This window comes from Octopus bimaculoides, chromosome 4, assembly GCF_046866305.1.
Source record: "Octopus bimaculoides isolate indiv1 chromosome 4, ASM4686630v1, whole genome shotgun sequence".
Classification (NCBI taxonomy): domain Eukaryota; kingdom Metazoa; phylum Mollusca; class Cephalopoda; order Octopoda; family Octopodidae; genus Octopus; species Octopus bimaculoides.
This window is the reverse complement of record NC_142931.1, coordinates 129,633,373-129,642,372: the sequence shown is the minus strand read 5'-3', so window position 1 is coordinate 129,642,372 and position 9,000 is coordinate 129,633,373. Positions and strand designations below refer to the sequence as shown.

Here is a 9,000-nt window from a genome sequence, read left to right as displayed (position 1 = left end):
GTCCCTTTCTTGTTTCACCTAACTGTCTGGATGTTTTGCGTCCTTGTCCCATTTTGTATCATTTATACATATATATATATATATATATATATCATCGTTTTAACGTCCACTTTCCATGCTAGCATGGGTTGGACGATTTGACTGAGGACTGGTGAAACCGGATGGCAACACCAGGCTCCAATCTAATTTGGCAGAGTTTCTACAGCTGGATGCCCTTCCTAACGCCAACCACTCAGAGAGTGTAGTGGGTGCTTTTACGTGTCACCCGCACGAAAACGGCCACGCTTGAAATGGTGTCTTTTATGTGCCACCCGCACAAGCCAGTCCAGGGGCACTGGCAACGATCTCACTCGAAAATCCTACGGGAGCCAGTCAGGCGGTACTGGCAACGGCCACGCTCAAAATGGTGCATCTCATGTGCCACCCGCACAAGAGCCAGTCCAGGGGCACTGGCAACGATCTTACTTGGCTTGCCGGGTCTTCTCACGCACAGCACATTTCCAAAGGTCTCGGTCAGTAGTCATCGACTCGGTGAGGCCCAATGTATGAAGGTCTTGCCTCACCACCTCAGCCCAGGTCTTCCTGGGCCTACCTCTTCCACGGGTTCCCTCAACTGTTAGGTTGTGGCACTTTTTCACGCACTCAACTGTTAGGGTGTGGCACTTTTTCACGCAATATATATATATATATATATATATATATATATATATATTTCAAAAATTCAACAAAAACCCAACAAACAGAAATATTACAAAAACATAACAAACAGAAAATTTGGTGTTTATTCCTCATCAGTCAATGTCCAAAAGATCATTACAATTTCACATCTTTAACATTGACACACACACACATGTATATGTGGTAAGAAGTTTGCTTCCCAACCACATGGTTCCAGGTTCAGTCCCACTGTATGGCACCTTGGGTGAGTAGCTTTTGCTATAGTCTCAGGCTAAATAGAATTTTAAACCTACTATTTTCCCAGCTAAATGCTAGATTCAAAAATTTTCTGCTAAATGCTGAAAAAAAAAATGCTAGATCTAGCATAAAATATGCTAAATTGGCAACCCTATAAGTTATCTCCCCTGGTGATGTAACCTCTCGCAGTTTAATGATGGGACCAAACGATGTTGTAATAAAACTACCAAGCGACTTGATGAACAAATGACTAAACTTCAAATAATTCCTCTTGTTAGTAAGTATTAGACTTTTCTGTTACTTTACTTGTCTTTTGTTAGTATTTCAGCAATACCATGGAATTATTTTTGCTCACTATAATAACGCATTCTCTGCTACTAACACATATGTTTCTCTACACTTCTATCGTCGTGTCGTGTTAATAACCTTAATATTATAAGCCTTGCTTGCTGTTTACTGTCGGCAAATCACCCTACTTCTTAATATAATGCAGTAACCCAGGTTTTGTCAGTTAATTCCTCTATTTCACTTCATTTCCACTAAGCATCTCCAATTCAATTATATCTTTATTCTTATTCGATCGTAGACTATCTCACTCGGGACACTTCACTTAATTTTCTAATATAAAAATGACAGACTCTGTTATCTAAATATAGTTTTTTTTAATAAATACACCCATAAATATATTCCTTCGTTGTTTCAATGTTTCTGCTAAGATCAAAACATTCTCTCTATACTTTCTGTAGATTATACGTAATTGCAACGTTTGTATGTTGTCTGTCTTTTAAGACAGTATTTTACTAAAATATTCAATGAAGACATCTTGTTAAATGATTCCTTAACTAGTAATGATTATAAGAAAATATTATTTGTTTAATTGTTATTTAAAACATACATAAATCTTGCTTAAAACTCAAACATACCTAACCTGCCGCAACACGAATCGAGACAAACATTAAAATAAACCTCGTAGAAAATGAAATTTTGGGAATAATTAAAAGTTTGAAATTTGTTTTTATATATTATTGTGATGATATTGATAATTCAGTATCTCAAATTCTATTTTCCGTTATTTGTTTCATGACAATAAGACTTTCTTTGCTGTCCGTATTACGTGAGAGATAGTTTTCAAGCAGATAAATTTATTTCGAAAATATATCCTCTTTAGGTTACGTTTTGTTTTGACATTTAATCTCTGAAGCATGGATTTTATAAATCTCCTCCCACTTGTTTATTACGCTTTTTTCTTTTTCTTTTTTCAAATGGTCTTAGTATACTAATATTTTGAGCATCGGCTATTCAGAGTCTTAAAATTAAAATAAAAAAACGTTATTTGTTTTTTTTTAAACAAAATAAAAACTACAATAAGGAATCTCAACCTAATACTTTATAAATTACATAAAGGGCACGGTTAATTTTTTATGTGTGCGAATTTTAAAAGTATTAAAAAACAGTGATAAATCTCAATTTAGTGTTTTTCTAAACGTATTTATATATTAATTGTAGGGATAATGAACACTGGCATTGATAATCTTGAAGTATAGCGTGCCACTTTCACTTTCTCAAACTTTTAGTTAGCATCAGTTTGACGGTTATGGAAGATTTCTGTTTTTTAAGCTGTACTGCAGCCAGTTTGTTTGTCATAGGGGATATTTTAGGTGCAATTCTGATGCATCGGAGTGTCTAGAATTGTTGCTGTAAATGAGAGGGTATTATGATAGGAAGATTTGGCAGCTATTTCTAGCAAACAGAGAAGCATTTCAATTAACATTATTGTCACTTTTTCAAACACAAGAATAAATAAGACTTTAATTTAATTCAAACTGGTGCTTTCCTTCTAGTTTCGGAAACTTTAGTTTTATTCTTCAGTTTCGAAAGATAATAATAATGATTTCAGCAATGAATATCTTAAACAGTTGAAGGAATTGGTGGGGGGGGGGGGGGGGGCAATGATCAAATTTCGTGATATTATGGAACAGCTGTAATAGAACATATTGTTTATGAATAGCAATTTTTATTTTTCACTATGTTCATATTTATCCTTGTATTATCTCCATAAAAATTCTTGCAAGTAACTATTGAAAAGTTCTTCAGATGCACCATTCATTTACTTCACTTTTATGCCATACCATAAAACTAAAACGACTTGGTAATTTGTGTATGTTCCTGGCAGTTAGCAGAACTGATGGAATTCTTATTGTGGTTCACAATACAATGACCAAATTCCCATAGTAATTCTCATCGTGGCTTGTCTGCTAAAATGAAAACTTAAGAAAGAGACTGTTCAAATCAGCTTGCTGGTGGCTGATGTGGCCAATACAGGACAGACATGCAGCAATATATCTATTTTATCACATGAATGTTCCAGTAATCGGAGCATATTATTGATCCACATGCAATTTTATTTCCTCTAATGTTGAGCAGTGTCTACCCAGTTACCTCAGATGATACTTTCAAATACTCAGTAGTGTTGTATTAGAGCATTTGCACTCTTCAACATACAGTTAGTATTCTTTATGTTATGTTGTGAAGTTACATCTGACTATCGGATTTAACCCCCTTTCGAATAGTTTTCATTTCTGTCTGTCTTCTTTTCTGTTTTTTTTTTTCTTCTTTTTCTCTCAACTTAAGTCATTCAGTGGTTAAATACAGAAATTCAGCATTTTGTTTTGTGATTCTTTCTTCCTTTAGCAATGATGCATCACTTGACAAGTGAGTTTCACTCTCAAGTTACATGTAAGTAGTTATGATAAGGGGTCTGTATACCAAAGGTTTTTAATGACAGCACTTTTCCCAATTATCAAGAAGTTGTTACTACTTTCAAGTATTGGTCATTGTAGAAAATGCTTGACTCCATGCTACTGACAACTACATTCTATTTATAATTAGGATCAAAAAGATTGCTCAAACTGTAACATTATCGCAAAGAAAAGGAGTCCTATATATTGCCTTTTTGTACATGACTTGCACAAGAAAAATTAGCTTTTGTCTCACACTTGTGACACATGGCATTTCTTGCTGGGTGTTTTTTCTGCTTGTGTCTACACTCCCCACATACACACAAAATCACTTTCGAGAATCAGCTGCTGAAAGTTTCTGTTTGGTGTCCTGTTTTGTAAGTAGTAGAATTTAAGAAGTTATCCTCGTTATAAATGTTATCATACTGTTGAACTAAGTCCAATGTTATGACTTGTGATACTGCTTTTCCAAATGTTGTGTTCTATTTTCACGTAGTCTAAGCCTTGTATGTGTTGCTAGTATTCCAGACATAAGAAGGCAGCGAGCTTGCAGAATCGTTAGCATGCCAGGCAAAATGCTTAGTGGCATTTCGTCCATCTTTATGTTCCAAATTCAAATTCTTCTGAGGTCAACTTTACCTTTCATCTTTTCAAGGTTAGTAAAATAAGTACTAGTTGAACACTGGGTTGAGGGTCAATGTAATTATCTTGCCTTCCATCCCTAAAATTGCTGGCCTTGTGCCAAAATTTGAAACCAATATTCCAGAAATAATAGCATATGTTATCGAAATGCTTAGCAGCCGTTGTCCTTTTTTTTTACATTCTTGGGTCAACTTTCATTTCGTCCTTTTGTGGTTGATAAAATAAGTACCAGTCAAGTACTGGGGGTGAGTGTAACTAACTTTCTTCTCCCTCCCAAAACTGCTCCCCCTGTGCGAAAATTTCAAACTATTATTGTATGTGATAACTCTACTGAAGATCATTTCTGTCTTGTGTAAAATATCTTGACCTTTTCCAATAAAAAAAGTGTATTTCTGATAAATGAAATGTCAGATTCCTTGGTTGTTACATTAAAGACTAAAAAATATCAATTGATTCTTATAGGTTACTTTTTCTTAAATACCTTAAAGTGCCTACTTCTAAAAAGGAACTTTAGAAAATAAAACACTGGGTTGCTAGTTTATTATTGCAAATGGATGATACATTCTTCTTATAAAGGAAGACCTTTTATGTTATGTACCACTTTTCCCATTCTTCAAGAAGCTATTTCTACTTTAGGAAAAAGTAGAAATTAATATGAAAAGTGCTCGTCTCCATGCTAGTAACAATTCCATTCCATTTACAATCAAGACCAAACACTGTTCAAGCTGCAACACAAAGAGGGCATGCTAGTGACTTTTTCTGCTGTGCCCTCTCAAAAAGTGAAAGGTGGAAATGTGTGGAAACAGGAACACTACCAGACTGTTATTATGTGTAGATAATAAGGATTGATTAAATGCGCTATTGACCAGATTGGTCAAACTGAAAGACAACTGTCATGAATTGTGCACCTTATACCTGACCTGTTCTTCAACTTTAAAACCTTCTGTTCTACAGGGTGTATGTGTTTAGGTCTGTAATTATGGGATTATTTTAGAAAAGACATGGACAACCATTTTTTGAGAGGCAGGCTGCATGAGACACAGCTCTCCATCAAGTGGACTGCACCACTAAGATATCCAAGGTAATTTATTGTTAAGTATGCCATTCAGAAAGTCCCATGGGCCACAGTTTGCCCATGATAGTTTTAGAACTTACGAGGTGTGATAAATAGGTTGGAAGCCTAGCCTAGTTGGACATAATCTATAATTTATTCTTCTGTTGTATTCTTTTATTGTGTATTGTGCTGTTGAGAAAGAAGCTGTCAAGAAGTTGAGTTCTTCTTATGTAGATGGTAATATTATCTCCTACTGAGACATTTTACATTATTTACAAAGAACTCAATTGATAAAAAGTAAACGAATAAAATATTACACTGGAGGGTCAAACTTCCTTCATGTAGTTTTGACAATTTTTTTATCAATGTAGAAGAGTGTATATATACTGATATTTTATCACAAATGTGCTGACCTGCTGAAGCAGATTAGAAATTTAATCAATGTCTGCATGATCAATTGTTTCACTCAGGTATGTGAAAATTTTTGCACAATGTAAAGATTTGATATCACCTGTTGAACCATTATTAGCTATCTCAAAGAGCTATCTTCTTTAATTGGAACACCTAGTGCTTTCCATATCAATAGAGGAGCTCTATTCCTGTTGAAGTGAGGAATCTTCTAAAACAACAAAGAATTGGGTAAAACAGAGCCACGCCTTACAACCCTAGAGAACATAAGCAATGTCAGAGAAACAATCACAGAATAGATATCAGTATCATTAGTTTTAAAGTTGTAGAATCTTCCAGAATTTCTTTGGGAAGATGTTCTTTTTTTCATTGTAATTTAGAATTTGACAAGTTAGAAGAAATGAGCAATGCAGGAAAAACAATCAAACAACAAGGAGCTCATTGTTGTTAGCTTTTATCTCATAAAATCTTCTAGGATCTTGTTAGGAGAATGTTCTTTTAGAAGTACTTCATTTAATTCATTCTCTGCTCACAATAGCTACTGATGATCATTTCTATCTTTTTAGTAGCTATCTTTACTTGATGTTTTTCTACTTTTTGGGCTAGTTTTTCTTGGCCCTAGCATTAGAAGATATGTACACATACACAAAAGTGATCCTTTAGTTGTTGGCACTCCGTTGCTTACGACGTCGAGGGTTCCAGTTGATCCGATCAACGGAACAGCCTGCTTGTAAAATTAACATGCAAGTGGCTGAGCACTCCACAGACATGTGTACCCTTAACATAGTTCTCGGGGATATTCAGCGTGACACAGTGTGACAAGGCTGACCCTTTGAATTACAGGCACAACAGAAACAGGAAGTAAGAGTGAGAGAAAGTTGTGGTGAAAGAGTACAGCAGGGTTCGCCACCATCCCCTGCCGGAGCCTCGTGGAGCTTTAGGTGTTTTCGCTCAATAAACACTCACAACGCCCGGTCTGGGAATCGAAACCACAATCCTATGACCGCAAGTCTGCTGCCCTAACCACTGGGCCATTGCACCTCCACTGATCCTTTAGTAGAGAAAGATGAATTATTGTAAGTTTACTTATGTTTAAAAAAAGTACTGGAGTAGTAGACACTATTTTGTTTTGTGAATTGTCACTATGCCCAACATATGGTAAAATAATTAAGCATGCAGAATCAGACTTGACAATTGCTGACTCAGTTCCAGATTCCTGGATCTTTAAGCTATTTCTAAAGAGGTAGACTCTTTGAGTAGCAGAGATTGTGAAAATTATTCCACTGAACTCTACCATTCTTATCACTTCTTTTGATAAGCTTTGTCATTGAAGCAGAACTACTAAACCAACCTTGAAAGACTTAATTTGTGATTTATGTTACATTGTAGAAACAAACTCCATTTCCAAATTGGAATTATTTGGTGCTGCAAGTTTTTGCTAATTTTACAATCTCATGGTTCATTGTTTTTTGTTTTGTTTTGTTGTTTCTTTTTCTTTGAATGAGTTTGAATGTTGTGATAATTAGTGTATCACATGATAGATGAGTTATCTCCATTATTTAAGCCAAATGTTGTGTTGCAGTGTTATTTGTTCAATAAAGTCTGTGGTATACTAATCCCTTATTTTGTCATATAACATTGTATTCAACACAGTTATCCAACAAATTATATATTTTTAAAACTTAATTTGAGATATAAAGAGCATTTACTGCTAGACAGAATTTAACATAAAACCATTGACATTCAAGGATTTTAAGTCATCTAAAATCTTTTCCTTGCTTTTTTTACCAAAACTAACTCTAAATGGCATATTATGTATTTCAGAGAACAAGCATTAGTTTAGGATGAAAGTCAATTTATTGATTTGTATGAATTTCTCGACATTGTTCTATATTATATTTCCTATTAGTCAGACAGATCTACCTTGTCACAACTGTCACCCAACTAACAGCTGTACTGCATGGTATATATTCAGGATGATGCATATCTGAAGGCAAGTTTCTTGTTAAATATCCCTGGTGGACTGGATATGTGTCACCACACACACACAGTTATATGCTGTAAAAAAAGTTGAAATATCAACCGCTACACTGATAGGGACATTATTTAATTTATCCAGACTATGCATTCTATCAAGTTACAACATAACACTCAATGCATCCAAGAGAATCAGGTAGTAGATGTTGCAAAAATACAAGATGTATGCACATAGAACAGGAGAGCTCCTTTGTCTATTTGGTACTATTTACCAGGGGAATATGCTTTCCAGTGCAGATTTTGTGTTAAAATGGGATGAGTTTAACTATTTAATGCGCTTAGTAATAAAACAATGAATGGTAAGTGGTTTTTTAGAATATACTGTTGTAGTCCTTCAGCTCATTGGATACAGTTGAACCTTTCAACCCATGCCAGCATGGAAGACGGACATTAAATGATAAGGATGATGATGATGATGATAAATAGTTGTATACATTTCTATGAAAAGAGTATATGTATGTGGAATATCCAAGTGCACCAACCTGTTGATATTGTAACATTGTGGAATTATGTAATTCAATGAAGTTGAGTAATATTGTACTTGGAGTAGTTCCAACATTTTCGTGCTTCAAGTGCTTATGATTCATCTTAAAATAATAAGGCTACATTTCTGTTATAACTATTTGGTTTGTTCCTTGTGTAAGAATATAGTCCTCCTATTTGGCAATGTATGGTGGTAGAAACATTTGCTTGACTGTTGTTGATGTATGTAGATAATTGGGATTGATTAAATGTGTCTTTGCACAAATTCGTTATATTGAAAAAGGCAGCTGTCATAAATTGTTCACCTGGCATCTAAAGTGTTTTCCAACTTGAAAGGTTTCTGTCTTACTGTGTTTATACGTTTGAGTCTGTAATAATATAACTGCTTTAGTACTTATAATGTGTGCGGTCGGGAAAGGTTTGAGGTACAGGCTGGTTGGACATAGTCCATTTATTTATTATTTTTACTGTTTGTCTACTCGTGTTACAGTGAATGAGGTAGAGTTAATACAAGCTTTCAGAAAACTGAATCTGTAACAGTTTTAACTCCCAGTTCAACCATTTTACTTCATCTCTATTTCTCATTACCTCTGGAAAAGTTATGAATATCTCAACTTTAATTTTTCTGTTTTCCTAAAATTATATGTGTGTGTATATATATAGGTGCAGGAGTGGCTGTGTGGTAAGTAGCTTGCTAACCAACCACATGGTTCCGTGTTCAGT

At 34.8% G+C, this 9,000-nt stretch overlaps 1 protein-coding gene across 4 annotated transcripts in view; it reads left to right on the top strand.

Moving 5' to 3' along the window:
- The first annotated feature begins 1,081 nt into the window (after nucleotides 1-1,081).
- LOC106878601 (kelch-like protein 24) overlaps nucleotides 1,082-9,000 on the top strand; it is a 64,074-nt gene continuing 56,155 nt past the window's right edge. For 2 of the 4 annotated variants that reach the window (XM_014927865.3, XM_014927863.3), the window contains exon 1: nucleotides 1,082-1,192. The gene's annotated coding sequence lies outside the window, so the exon portion shown is untranslated. The remainder of the gene's footprint in view (nucleotides 1,193-9,000) is intronic. The other 2 variants (XM_014927864.3, XM_014927866.3) reach the window with 2 other exon arrangements.